A 16,016-nucleotide genomic window follows, 5' to 3' on the forward strand; every position below is an offset into this window, starting at 1 on the left:
AACTATATGACGGGCTTTTAACAGGCCGAAATTAATATAGGGCCAGAATGTTAAACAGGCCCTTAACAGGACAAAACTAATATCAGGCTAAATTACTAAGTGGGCCTTTAGCAAGTGGGCCCAAAAGCATAGTGTCTAGTTAACGGGCCGAATCTGATATGGGCCATAATTGAGCCCAAAGCCTCTTAAAGGGCCGGACCAGATCTGGGCCGTAATTTGGGCCCAGAACGTGGTAGGCTTTGAATGGGTCAGATCTCATATGGGCCACCATTAGGCCCGGAGCGTGGCAGGCCATTAATGGACCGGATCAAAAATGGGTCGGCATTTGGCCCAAAACTTGGCAGCCAGTTAATGGGCCGACCTACTGCGGTTCTCAAAATCTTGTGGGCCTACAGCTAGGTCGGCCCATTAATGTCGGCGACATCTCGTGGGCCTTTAGCTGGGCCGGCCCATTATGACCCGCAAGAATCTTGTGGGCCTTTACCTGGGCCGGCCCATTATGGCACAAAAAAATCTTGTGGGCCTTTACCTGGGCCGGCCCATTATGGCCCACAAAATCTTGTGGGCCTTTAGCTGGGCCAGCCCATTATGGTCCGCAAAATCTCGTGGGCCTTTAGCTAGGCCGGCCCATTACGGTCCGCAAAATCTTTTGGGCCTCTAGTTGGGCCGGCCCATTTAAACTTGTTGGGCCGTGCCACGTGTCGACATATCATAGGCGCCTTCTGTCCAGTGAGTGGATGACATCTGTCCTGACGATGAGCCAACACGTGTTTCCTCTAGCCAATGATGATTTTACACGTGGAAAATCCCCATTGGTCGGGGCTGTTAATGGGTTATCGGATCCAAAACCCGACACGATAGCTTAACGGCGTTCCGTTACGGTGGATGCCACGTGTCGGTCACCCTTGACGAAAGCACTTCTGTGACACGCGATTTATCGTCATGGAAGTGGACACTTCCGTGATGATAATTTTGGTAATGTCATGGAACACTTCTACGACAGCACAGGTATGACTATCTTTATTCTGCCATAAATTTGTCATGGATGTACATGCATGACAAAAAAGCGACCTACTGTGACAAACACGTATCATCACGGAAGTGTATTTTTTTGTAGTGTAATCATTTCAGCAAAGCGCTCAAAATCCTCATCATCCTTTTTCTTGGATTGTTTGCGAGGAAAAGGCATGGGTTTCTGAACCCATGGTTTTCTTTCTTTACCATGTTTCCTAGCAACAAAGTCTTTCTTATCATAACGTTGATTCTTTGATTGTGGGTTATCAAGATCAGCAACAGGTTCAATTTCTACATCATTATCATTACTAGGTTGAGCATCATCATGAACTTATCATTAACATTATTACTAGTTTCAGGTTCATTACCAGATTGAGTTTCAGCATCAGAAATAGAAATATCATTTCGACTTTCAGGTGTTTCAATAACAGGTTCACTACAAGCATGCAAAGTCCTATCATTTTTCTTTTTCTTCCTTTTAAAAGGACTAGGTGCATCTATATTATTTCTCTAAGAATCTTGCTCAATTATCTTAGGGTGGCCTTCAGGATACAAAGGTTCCTGAGTCATTCTGCCACCTCTAGTCATAACTCTAACAACATTATCATTATTCTTACTATTCAATTCATTGAGCAAATCATTTTGAGCTTTAAGTACTTGTTCTACTTGAGTGGTAACCATATAAGCATGTTACTAATAAGTTTAAGTTCACCTTTGGCATTAGCCATATAATCACCCAAGTGTTCAAGCATATTTGAATTGTATTTCAATTGTGTACCAAAATAAGCATTAAAGTCTTCTTGCTTAGCCATAAATTTATCAAACTCATCTAAGCTTGGGCTAGCAAACTTAGTAAATGGGATTTCAGCTTTATCATATCTATAGAGAGAATTTACCTTTACTACCTGTGTCGGGTTATCAACACCATGAGTTTCTTCAATGGGCTGTAAATTAAGACCGTGTATTTCTTCAATAGGAGGTAGATTCTTAACATCTTCAGCTTTAATACCTTTTTCTTTCATAGATTTCTTTTCCTCTTGCATATCTTCAGGACTGAGAAATAGAATACCCATCTTCTTCGGAGTTGGTTTAGGAATAGGCTCGAGAATTGGCTCCGGAGGTGTCCAATTGTTTTCATTTGTCAACATATTATTCAATAGAATTTCAGCTTCATCCGGTGTTCTTTCCCTGAAAACAGAACCAGCACAACTATCCAGGTAATCTCTGGAAGCATTGATTAGTCCATTATAAAAGATATGAACTATTTCATTTTTCTTGAGAGGATGATCAGGAAAAGCATTAAGTAATTGGAGAAGCCCCCCCAAGATTGTGGGAGACTCTCTTCTTTAATTTGCACAAAATTATATATATATCCCTTAAAGCAGCTTGTTTCTTATGAGCAGGAAATATTTAGCAGAGAAGTAATAAATCATATCATGGGGACTATGCACACAACCAGGATCAAGAGAATTAAACCATATCTTAGCATCACCCTTTAATGAGAACAGAAATATTTACGGATATAAAACTAACGAGTTCTCTCATCAGTAGTGAACAAGGTGGCTATATCATTTAATTTAGTAAGATGTGCCACAACAGTTTCATATTCATACCCATGAAAAGGATCAGATTCAACCAAAGTAATTATATCAGGATCAACAGAGAATTCATAATCCTTATCGGTAACACAAATAGGTGAAGTAGCAAAAGCAGGGACAGGTTTCATTCTAGCATTTAGAGATTGCTTGTTCCATTTAGCTAATAACCTCTTAAGTTCGTTTCTGTCTTTGCAAGCTAAAATAGCTAAAGAAGCTTCTTGATCAAAAACATAACCCCCGGGAATAACAAGTGATTCTTCATCATAACTTTCATTAGTATTATCAGATTCAATATTTTCAATCTCTCTAGCCCTAGCAAGTTGTTCATCAAGAAATTCACCAAGTGGCACAGTAGTATCAAGCATAGAAGTAGTTTCATCATAAGTATCATGCATAGCAGAAGTATCATCATCAATAACATGCGACATATCAGAACGAATAGCAGAAGCAATTTTAGGTGTCGCAAGCTTACTCAAAACAGAAGGTGAATCAAGTGCAGAGCTAGAAGGTAGTTCCTTACCTCCCCTCGTAGTTGAGGGATAAATCTTGGTTCTTGGATCTTTCAAGTTCTTCATAATGATAAGCAGATATAAATCCCAAGTGACTCAAAGAATAGAGCTATGCTCCCCGGCAACGGCGCCAGAAAATAGTCTTGATAACCCACAAGTATAGGGGATCGCAATAGTTTTCGAGGGTAAAGTATTCAACCCAAATTTATTCATTCGACACAAGGGGAGCCAAAGAATACTCTCAAGTATTAGCAGCTGAGTTGTCAATTCAATCACACCTGGAAACTTAATATCTGCAGCAAAGTATTTAGTAGCAAACTAATATGATAGTAGTGGTAATGGTAGCGAAAGGTAACAGTAGTAAAAGTAATGTTTTTGGTATTTTGTAGTGATGATAGCCATAGCAACGGGAAAGTAAATAAGCGAAGAACAATATATGGAAAGATTGTAGGCAATGGATCGGTGATGAAGAATTATGCCGGATGCGGTTCATCATGTAACAGTCATAACCTAGGGTGATACAGAACTAGCTCCAGTTCATTGATATAATGTAAGCATGTATTCCGAACATAGTCATACGTGCGTATGGAAAAGAACTTGCATGACATCTTTTGTCCTACCCTCCCGTGGCAGCGGGGTCCTTACAGAAACTATGTGATATTAAGGCCTCCTTTTAATAGAGTACCAGAACAAAGCATTAACACATAGTGAATACATGAACTCCTCAAACTACAGTCATCACTGGTAAGTATCCCGATTATTGTCACTTTGGGGTTAACGGATCATAACACATAATAGGTGACTATAGACTTGCATGATAGGATCAAGAACACTCATATATTGACGAAAACATAATAGGTTCAGATCTGAAATCATGGCACTCGTACCCTAGTGACAAGCATTAAGCATAGCAAAGTCATAGCAACATCAATCTCAGAACATAGTGGATACTAGGAATCAAACCCTAACAAAACTAACTCGATTACGTGATAGATCCCATTCAACCCATCACCGTCCAGCAAGCCTACGATGCAATTACTCACGCACGGCGGTGAGCATCATGAAATTGGTGATTGAGGATGGTTGATGATGATGATGGCGATGGATTCCCCTCTCCAGAGCCCCGAACGGACTCCAGATCAGCCCTCCCGAGAGGTTTTAGGGCTTGGCGGCGGCTCCATATCGTAAAACGCGATGAATTCTTCTCTCTGATTTTTTCTCTCCCTGTAACACAATATATGGAGTTGGAGTTGGAGTCGGAGAGGCACTAGGAGGCCCACGAGGTAGGGGGGCAGGCGTGCCCCCCACCCTCGTGGACAGGTGGTGGGCCCCCTGGACTTCATCTTTTGCAGGTATTTTTTATATTTTCCAAAAAGTTGCTGCGTGAAGTTTCAGGTCATTCCGATAATGTTTGTTTCTACACATAAATAACACCATGCTAATTCTGCTGAAAACAGTATTAGTCCGGGTTAGTTCCATTCAAATCAAGCAAGTTAGAGTCCAAAACAAGGGCAAATTTTTTTGGAAAAGTAGATACGACGGAGACGTATCAGTCACCAAAAAGAAATCTAAGAGAGCAGCGAAGATGTCAGTGACAAACAAGAAAAATGCTGCAAAGAAGAAGCATCACCATCGCACGGGGTCAGGTGGCTACCTGAAAGCCCGGCTGTTGTGGGACAAGGCTGAGAATGACCTCATTGCTAAAGGGATCGAACCAGAGACGCGACACTGGCTAGACCGTTGCAGGACTTGGTTCTTCGGGGTTGGGGAAAATTGGACCCTGTAACAGGGAAGTGCGTTTGGACCAACGAGTAGATGAACACACCCATCGAGAAGCATCAGGAGTATATCGAAAAGGCGCAGCAAGGGACGTTCGTTCCGGACAGAGAGTACGAGGAGCTCATAGAGGCCCTCGGGAATCGTGAGCACCCCGGACGGACACGAGGCACGCCAGGCTCCCATTCATGGAAGGCTGGATTTCCCGACGCAGGCAGTTACAAACGCCGGAGAGGAAGAAGAAAAAGGAGCTGACCCAACTACAGGCGCTGCACGCAAGGGTACAAGCGCTAGAGGAGAGATGAGGCCCGCAGCACGCGACCTGCCGAAGCTGCTACACCCGAAGCTACACCGCCATCTCAGTGGAGAAGCAGCGTGGCTTATACGGAGCTGCTTCAGGAGGCTGTCTTCACGGCTCCTGCTAGCTACCCCGTGGACTTAATCATGGAGTCTCAAAATTGCCACCTTATGACGCAATAGATGAATATGAAAGTCAAGGCGGCTGTTGGCCCTATTCGCACGTCCTGAACCTGGCGCAACTTTTCACTACCGGCCGATTCCAGAAGGATATGCTAGGGTGATGGTAGATGAAATAACGGAGGGATTTGAGGAGCTCGAGCTTGGCCACCCTACCAGTGAAGGGGAGACTCAGCTGGGTTCTGCTCTAATGACTCCATGCCTATGGCGGAAGAAGCTCATGAACATTGCAAACTCGACGCCTCCGCCTCCTCCTCCTCCGCCGCCGGCAAGTCAGGGCACTCCGCCTCCTCCACCGCCTCATCCTCCGGCGAGTGATCAGGGCACTCAGCCTCCTTCTCTGGCGTGTGGCGGCACTCTGCCTCCTTCGCCTGTGCCGGCACGCCCGAGCAGCCAACGGCCTCCTCCTTCTCCGGCACGTGGCAGCACTCCGCCTCCTTCGCCTACGCCGGCGCGCCCGAGCAGCCACCAGCCTCCATCTCCGCCTCGCCAGCAAGGGCGGAAGAGACACGCTGCCGCCCCGGCTGCTCCGGCGCGTCGTAGTCCTTTCCCTCCTACTCGTAAGCAAGCACGAAAGAAGACAGCCGCAGCTGCTCCATCTGCTCTGGTGTCTAGAAGTACAGCCAGAGGCGGGAGGCAATACAGATTCGGTCCACCTCTCAAGCCTCTAGAGAAGTTACCATACGAGAGAACCGTGGAAGAAAACGCGAAGATCATGGAAAAAGAAGTGAATGACTTCTTTGAAGGGGTGAAAGCAAAGAGACATCCACATCCGGAGGAGAAGGTAGATCGGGTGAAAGCAAAGCGCACTATCGATGCCCTGAGGAAACCACCAAAGTCTCCATTGAAAAACAACTATGAGCGCATTATTGGAAAGGTATATATCGAAGCGGAGCAGTCGGGAAATACTATCAGTGATCGAAGGTTAGCAGAACGATGAGTTGGGAAAAAAATTGCCCAGCTCGGCGAACAAGCGGACCAATCGTGCCCCAAGCTCAAGGTGTCTAGCGATATCGTCGCGAATGATCCGGGGATGGTGCCCGGTTATAGTGTTGAAGATTACCTGCCCAACAATGTACATTATGATTTCTTGGAGGTGGAAGAACAACAATACCATTACGGGAAGCCTCTTGTCAAATATGAAAAATCTCTAACAACGATGATGCGAAGATTCCATGATTGGCACATGAAAACCTGCAGAGAGTCTGGGGGATGAATACTTTGTATCTGAGAGTTAAAGAGGAGCACGACCTCGTTGGAATTGATTTGTTGACTGTTCCATTTGAGGAGTTCTTCCAGTGGTTCTATCAAAAGGCCCTCGATAAATTAAGGGTCACTTGCTACTGTCTGTAAGTACTACTTCTATCATTAAGTCTCTATATATTGCTCAGCTCTTTCGTTGCTTGTATATGACTCTATGTATCCAAGTACTTTACATCATTAATGCTCTGATCCGCATTATACAAAACTTTGTTGACCGACCATCGGCTTCCACCTCCTCAGATAGTAGCTGAGGAGTGTTTGTCCTACTTTATAAAGCCTTTATGAGGGCAAAGATTTACGACAAACAAGGCAATCTGGCCATATGGTTTTATAAACAAAGGTACATAGAGAGATATGTTATATTACTGTTTAACATAAGAAATGTCTTCCAAAGAAAATAGTCCCGCTATCGGTTCCTTTCTTTGGGCTGTCATGCTAAGCATGATCATGAAACCTCAGCCCTAATGTAAGAGCAAAATATTGAGGATTTAGTTTGGGAGGCTAGTTACTAGCCCCCGGTAGTGTTCGGCGACAGTCGAGGTCAAGCCGTAAACACTTCGGCCATTGTTATGAATGGCCCGTCATTTAACACCGTCATCGGATCGCTGACCAGTTTACGCTTATTGTGACAGTCAGTTTTTGGCTTTCTCCACTGAGGTGCTTAACCATGTCAGCTGGAAGCACAATCGCAGTGGTTCTCCCTTTGCACACCTAGCCGAAAAAGTGGAACGTAGGAGGCAAGCGCAGGAGCCGGGCAACCCAACTATTGACCGAAGACACAATTCGAAACCAATGCATATATAGTGAGATCCGAGAATGTTTTTGCTGAATCTATAAAGGTGTCCGGCATTGCACTGTGAGACTTGTGCTGGAAACACACAAATAGTTTAAAAGTGTCAAAAAGCTTGGAAAACCAAAAAACGTCAGTAAAAACATGACATCCGAACAAGATCAAGTGTTCGGTGCCAATCCGAAAATTGGAAGAGAAAGAAAAAATTGTGCTTCTGTCGTGTTTTGACAACGACCAAGAAGAAAACACATTTATAGCTCATATATAAGTTTTAAGAGCCACCAAGTGACTTGGGTAAGAATTTTATGTATAATGATTGTATGTACCGAAGTACTTATATCATATTTGTGTTCACCCGAACTTTAAACGCGTCTTAACCGACCGTCGGCTTCTCCCTCTTCGGCCAAGGGCCGAAAAGTGTCATGTACTCCGCCTGCCGAGAGTATCGACGGTGTTTCCGATGACCAGGCAATCAGGCCATAAGGCTGTAACAGACAAAGCGCGCTCAGGGAACTTATGCTATATTACTAACAAAGTGTAAGAAGCATCTTCGAACAAAATAGTACCCCCACCGATACCTTTCTTCTGTGCTCATTATTACTATGAGACTTGTGCAATAGATTTTTTGTACTCATGAGTTCCGTTGTGTGCCGACCATGATTGAAAACAATAAGAGTGCTAGCTTTCGGCTTCACCCTGTCTGAGGTCAGAGCTCGGATGACCCGATCGTGACAATCGCAGAGGTGCTCGCGTTACTCCCTAGCCGAATAATCGGGAACGTAGGGGTAAGCACAGGAGCCAGGCAACACAGCTTGCAAATCGCTTAGGTCAATATGGTGCATATTGTGGCGTGATACACGAACAAGGAACGAAGCCGTACAAGTATAATCATATGCATTAGGAAAAGCTCCATCAAGGGAGCCCCCAAGTAAACGGGGTATTTGAATTTGTGTGTCACAAACAAAGTTTTGACAAGGAGATTCTCTACAAGCAACCTTTTTTCAAAAAGGTATAATGCTTGGTCGAACCGAACACAAGTTAGAAATTTAAAACTTTGAGCATGAAGTAAACTTAGCTGGTTAATGTGTTCGGTATTGATGATGCGGCCCGAGCTTGATGTGGGACAAGGTTCCATCCCGCAAGCCGGTCCCAAGGTGGCGGAGCAAAGAGCTCGGCACTCCGAAGTGGTGACATAGCACGGTCAATGCATGCGGGCCGGCAGAGTGATGCCGAAGTCCCTGGCATGGGGTAATGAAGTGTTGACGAAGCCCCCCGTCCAGCCGAGGTGACATGGTATGTCAGTACGCCGAGTTGACGATACTGCCCAACCCAGATCGTTTTCCTGTGCACAAAAAATAGTGCGAACCGGAGATAATAGTAACAATAATAATTAAAAAATCGTTGCATAATAAATAATTTGTGCAAAGTGAGTAATAAAAGAAATATGGCCTGGCGCCGAAGTCAATGTCGATGTAGGGCGTCGGCGTGATGAGGTAAAGGCGTGACAAAGCCTGAATTCACAGGTCGGTCCGAGTTCCGGATGCGGCGTTTGCCGGACCATGTACGGAAACTGACTGAACCACCATGCGACCGTCATTAATGCGGCCATCATTTGATAGACCTGTGTACATATGATGAACAAACCAGAGTAATAATTCCTCGGGAAAAATGAACCCGAACAAGCAAAAAATACTAGGATTAATAGCACCTGGTTTATTTGTTGTAGCAATTCGAAGAAAGGTGATTCCAAAAATTGGGACTCGATCCGCACACCCATTGCCTGATGGGCAATAAAGCGACGATATGGCGATGATGGCAAAGGTTGCCTCGCCGTGGCAAAGCCCTGGGTCCAGCTAACGTGACGGAGCTGGTCGGCTAGTGATGCCAAAATCTCCAGAGTAGGTTGATGAAGATATGGCGAAGCCCCTGGTCCACCCGAGATGTCGAAGCCTCGATGTCAGCCGATGAGTCGAAGTAGGTCGGAGTGATGGACACCAGCTTGAAGAAGCAATAGTGCGGCCCTGCCGATGCAGGTCGTGACGTGGTCGATGCCGACTTGATGAAGTGACCGTGCGGCGATGCCGGTATGCCCGCTCCGTGTAATCCGTGGGGCGGCAATGTTGGTGATGATTTATCCTTGCGATGCCGGACTCTTGTTCGGCTTGCCGAGATGATGATCCGAAGAAGTTGAGCTCGGCTTAACAAAGTGACAACGTGTCTAGCGCAGGTCGGCAGCCTTGGAGCAATATTGCCAGACTGGTTTGACACCAGCATGATGATGAAGATGACCTCAGGGGAGGCTTAAAAAATTACAGGCACGTGTTTAAAAACAACGCACAATACCCTAGAAGAGAATTCCTCTAAAAAGGTTGTCCAATATCACATTCATAAATAAACATGAATTCGGGTCGGATCCGTATTCACGCGGAAAACGGATCCGAAAATTGGTCCACTCATCGGAAGGTTCCCGGAGTTTGAACCGTCGGATTGAGCTGAAATTTGGAGGGGTGGTAGATATGGGAATTCCACCACAGATGAACGGTTGGATCTTCCAAATGACCTCCGAGTTGGGCTCTAGGGACCACACCCTAAACTCATCCAGATTCCCATCCAGATTTGACAGGGCTATGGTATATCATAGATTGTCGGAGATTCCTCTATCGGAACTCGACGAAGTTTTGCATGGCTGTTGTAAACGTAATTCCGCACTATTCCACCAAATCAATCATCAAACCGACACTCGAGGAGGTGGTGACGGTGAATACAAGTTCGTTTTCAATAAAAACAGCACGGCCGCCCGAGGGCAATGTTGACGTTGAGCCCTCGATCTCTATGGATGACTCCTCTATGATCATGATAGAGAACGGAGTTGATCTTGAAGAAGGCCCCCGTCCGAACATGACAATCGAAGATGGAGCACGATCCTCGGTCGAGCCAAGGTGACCAGTTGAGCCGGCGACGAAGATGCCAGCGTCGCAGTTGACCTGCGGGCGAGCCATTGATCCTTTTGCTGATCACACAATGGAACTCTCAATGAAAGCACCAATGTCGGTGTCAAAACCGGCGGATCTCGGGTAGGGGGTCCCGAACTGTGCATCTAGGATCGATGGTAATAGGAGGCAGGGGACACGATATGTACCCAAGTTCGGGCCCTCTTGATGGAGGTAATACCCTACGTCCTGCTTGTTTGATATTGATGATATGAGTATTACAAGAGTTGATCTACCACGAGATCGTAGAGGCTAAAACCCTAGAAGCTAGCCTATGGTATGATTGTTGTTCCTCTACCGACAGCCTGCCCTTTGTTTATATAATGCACCAGAGGCCTAGGATAACAAGAGTCCTAACCGAATACGTCGGTGGGGAGGAGTCCTTGTCTTGATCACCAAGTCTTGTGGAATCTTCCATGTATGCGGCAACTGTCCGAACTAGCCCATGAGTATACAGCCATCGGGGTCCTCGGCCCAATCTAACAGATCGGGAAATGACGTGGTGAGTACCCCCTAGTCCAGGACACCGTCAATTCCCGTCCACCAGAAATGCTCCTTTAAATCCAAATACATCTTGGTGTTTCCGGGGTGTATTGAGTATGGCGAGTCATGAGCCTCCTAAAGTATCAACTTCCTAATATCTGCATTATTGGGCACATAAACACAGTCTTCAAACCACAAGGTGTCGTGCTCATCTTCATGAAAACCTTTGGCTTTTCCTTTGCTCATCTTCTCCTTTATCTCAGCAATTTCCTCATCATCCTTCTGAGCTTCTTGAATCTTTCCTAATAATGTCGACTCAATTTCTAATGCTGCAACAAAACCTCTAGGGACTATTTCGAAACGTACCTCCGTGAGATCTTCGGCTAACTCCTTTGGTAATCCTCCGCTTTCAAGGGTTTTGGCATAACTCTTCCGGCTCAAAGCGTCTGGTACGACATTGGCCTTGCCTCGATGATAGTGCAACATCATGTCATAATCCTGTATAAGCTCCAACCATCTCCTTTGCCTGAGATTCAACTCCTTCTATGTGAAAATGTACTTCGGACTATTATGATCCGTGTACACATCACAATGATTTCCAATAAGAAAATGTCTCCAGGTATTGATCGCATGCACTACAGCTGCAAACTCCAAATCATGTGTGGCATAATTCAACTCATGTGGTCGAAGCTGACGTGTGGCATATGAAACAACTCTTCCGTCTTACATAAGTACACCTCCAAGTCCTAAGCGAGATGCGTCGCAATACACTTGGAAATCCTTGCGTATATCCGGTAGAATCAGCATTGGGGATGTAACCAAACGTTTCGTCAGCCCCTGAAAACTTGCCTCACATTCATCTGTCCATTTGAACTTGGTGTCCTTTTTCAACAACTCCGTCACGGGCTTCGCAATCTTAGAAAAATTCTCGATGAATCTCCGGTAATATCATGCGAGTCCCAGAAAACTACGGATCTCTCTAACTGAGGTGGGTGCCAACCACTCCGTGACAGACTGAACCTTGGTAGGATCCACTGCTATACCTTCTCCTAATATAACATGTCCAAGGAATCCAACTTCCTTCAACAAAAACTCACACTTGCTGAACTTGGCATATAGCTGATGTTCCCTGAGTTTCTCGAGAACTAAACACAAATGCTCCTTGGGTTCCTCTTCATTCTTCGAGTATACCAAAATGTCATCAACGAACACCATAAAAAACTTATCCACGAAATCCATGAACACCTTATTCATCATAATCATGAAATAGGCAGGGGCGTTAGTCAATCCAAATGACATAACCGTGTACTCATATAGCCCGTACCTCATGGTGAAGGTTGTCTTAGGTATATCCTGTTCTCGGATCTTCAGCTGGTGATATCCTGATCGAAGATCGATCTTGCAAAATACTTTAGCTACTTGCAACTGGTCAAACAAATCATTGATCATCGAAGGTGGGTACTTGTTCTTGATCGTCACTTCATTCAATGCATGATACTCAACTACCATTCTCAAAGATTAATCCTTCTTCTCAACCAAGAGCACTGGGGCTCCCCATGGTGACGAACTTCGATGAATGTAACCTTTCTCCAATAACTCCTTAATCTGTACCTTAATATCCTCCAGGTCATTTGCGGGCATTCAGTATGGTCTCTTTTATATCGATCCGGTTCCTGGAAACAGCTCTATCAAAAACTCAATATCTCGATCCGGCGGCATGCCTGGTAACTCCTCTGGAAATACATCCGGATAATCATTCACTATAGGCACTTCCTCCTGAACAACTCCCGTGAGAGAATTTACGTGAGTTCTCTTTGGTGCATGCTTGGATACATACTTAATCCTTTTTCCCTCCAGGGTGGTGAGTAGAATTTACCTACTAGCACAATCAATGTTTCCTCCATACTTCGATAGCCAATCCATACCCAGTATCAGTCCAATCCTTGTGACTCCAGAATTATTAGGTCTGAGGGGCAAACATGGCTGCCAATGGTTAAGGGTAACTGTTTGCACCATCAGGTGGCCATATACTCTGCACCTGTTGAGCTTACCAACAAGGGTGTCCTAAGGGCTAAGGTGGGTAACTTAAAATTGTCCACAAATCCCTTTGAAATGTATGAATGCGATGCAACAATATCAAAAAAACGAGAGCGGTAAATGACTTAACCAAAACACTTACCGATAACTGCATCTGGCTGCTCTTGAACCTCCTCCACGTTCACGTGGTTCACTTGTCCCTTGTTGAAAGGGTTGGGCTTCTTTCCAGAGCTTCCATTGACATTTCCATTCTTTTTTGCAGAACATTCGGTGGCGTAATGTCCAGTCTTCTCGCACTTGAAACAAGTAATGTGACTTAGATCCCTCTTGGCGGGTGTGGCTGCGTTAGAGCGGTTCTGATAACTGCCTGCTCCATTCCCGTTTCCATTCTTGGGGCCACTGTGGTTATGAGAACTTCCTCCATTATGGGTATGTGCTACCTCTTGAGCATGCGTTGGTTTTCCCTTGAAGAGGAAGGGGTGATGCAGCAAAGCAGCGTAAGTATTTCCCTCAGTTTTTGAGAACCAAGGTATCAATCCAGTAGGAGACCACGCGTGAGTCACCTCATACCCACACAAACAAAAAAGAACCTCGCAACCAACGCGATAAAGGGGTTGTCAATCCCTTCGAGACCACTTGCAAGAGTGAGACCTGATAGAGATAATGACAATAAGATAAATATTTTTGGTATTTTTATGATATAGATTGAAAGTAAAGATTGCAAAATAATATAGATTGGAAACTTGTATGATGGAAAATATACCCGAGGGCCTTAGGTTTCACTAGTGGCTTCTCTCAAGATAGCATAAGTATTACGGTGGGTGAACAAATTACTGTCGAGCAATTGATAGAATTGAGCATAGTTATGAGAATATCTAGGTATGATCATGTATATAGGCATCACGTGCTTGACAAATAGACCGACACCTGCCTCAATCTACTACTATTACTCCACACATCGACCGCTATCCAGGATGCATCTAGGGTATTAAGTTCATAAGAATAGAGTAATGCTTTAAGCAAGATGACATGATGTAGAGGGATAAACTCATGCAATATGATATAAACCCCATCATTTTGTCCTCGATGGCAACAATACAATACGTGTCGTTTCCCTTTCTGTCACTGGGATCGAGCACCGCAAGATTGAACCCAAAGCTAAGCACTTCTCCCATTGCAAGAAACATCAATCTAGTAGGCCAAACCAAACTGATAATTCGAAGAGACTTGCAAAGATAACCAATCATACATAAAAGAATTTAGAGAAGATTCAAATATTGTTCATAGATAATCTTGATCATAAAACCACAATTCATCGGATCTTGACAAACACACCACAAAAGAAGATTACATCGAATAGATCTCCATGAGAATCGAGAACTTTGTATTGAGATCCAAAGAGAGAGAAGAAGCCATCAAGCTAATAACTATGGACCTGAAGGTCTGAGGTAAACTACTCGGACATCATCAGAGGGCCTATGGTGTTGATGTAGAAGCCCTCTGTGATCAATGCCCCCTCCGGCGGAGCGGTGGAAAAGGCCCCAAGATGGGATCTCACGGGTACAGAAGGTTGCGGCGGCGGAATTAGGGTTTTGGCTCCGTATCTGATCGTTTGGGGGTACGTAGGTATATATAGGAGGAAGGAGTACGTCAGTGGAGCAACAGGGAGCCCACGAGGGTGGAGGGCGCGCCTGGGGGGGCACTACTAGGGAAAACCTTATACACAGAAGTTTATCAGTAGCGCGGTCTAAAAACGGGCGCTACTGCTAATTAGTAGCAGCATGGGGTATAAAAACCGCGCTACTAATAAGCTGATAGTAGTAGCGAGTGGTATAAACCCGCGGTACTACTAAATGATCTTCATCATACCCCTGAAACAGGTCATAGTAGTAGTGAGGGGTATAAAACCCGCGCTACTACTAAGTAGGTAGCTATAGCATAGTTAAGAACCCCACGCTATTACTAACCGTGTCCACTGCTGCACCATCCACCCCGGCTAGATCCACTCCCACCCCACCACTATCTCAGGAACTCCCTACGATCTCCTCGGTCCACCCCACCCCGGCTCCTCACCCCACGATTTCCTCGCCGCCGCCGCCCCCACCCACGTCGGCCAGTTCCGACGAGCACCGGCCGCGCGCAACACCCCACCTCGTCCTCCTCCCCCTCCCTTCCCCTTCCTCCTCTTCCCGCCCCTTCTCTCTCCTTCCTCCCGGCGGCCGGCGATGGGCGCGGACAAGGAGGAGCACCAGTCCCCTGCGTGGAAGCGCGAGCGCGAGGAGGGGGAGGAGCCCGCGACCGCCGACGAGAAGCGCCCGCGCACGATGAACAAGTCGGAGGGCGTTTACCAGGAGAGGCCGCCCCGAAGCCTCTCGCCGCCGGAAACCCTCGCCGCCCATCTCCACAGGAGCACCAGCGAGAAACCGTCCTCCTCCCGGTAAGGAAGCCCTTATCTTTCCTCGGATTTCCCTTCGTTTCCTCGCTTAAATACGACCTCCCGCGTGAAGAACCGAGCCGGATCGAGTCCGGTCTGGCCGGCCAGCCCGGATCTCCCCCGTCCGAGGCCGGTCTCGCCCCCCGCTGGTAGCGCGCGTAGGCACAGGTAGGCAGGGCCGTCACCATGGCGCTCCATTGGGCGCCCATGTATTCCGCCACGGAACTCTAAGGATTTGGGGGTCGATTCGGGGACCAAATCGGGGGATCACTGGAGGCTCAAGGGCGATGCAGATCGATGATGCGTTAGTGCCTCAGGTCTAAGCTGCATGATTGGGCTGCAGGTGCTGTTCCCGATCGCTCCATCATGCTACATACATACATTGAGCAATTCGTTGCCGGATCGGTGATACCCAACAGCTTCGTTGTCGGCTCTACTCTGGCCAATGTTTTGGTCTCCGTCCGGCTATCTGCCAGCTTGGAGTTGTCATCAGTTTATTTGTGCACTTCATCAATTTATACACAAACATGCTGTACCGAGATAGCTTAAATTTGCTACCTATGTTCAGATGCGTGCTTGCATGTTTCTATAGACCTATGTGCTACACTCTTAACACATGAATGACGAGTATGGAATGCGAAGCTT

The sequence above is a fragment of the Triticum urartu genome, chromosome 5 (genome assembly GCF_003073215.2).
Source record: "Triticum urartu cultivar G1812 chromosome 5, Tu2.1, whole genome shotgun sequence".
Taxonomy (NCBI): Eukaryota; Viridiplantae; Streptophyta; class Magnoliopsida; order Poales; family Poaceae; genus Triticum; species Triticum urartu.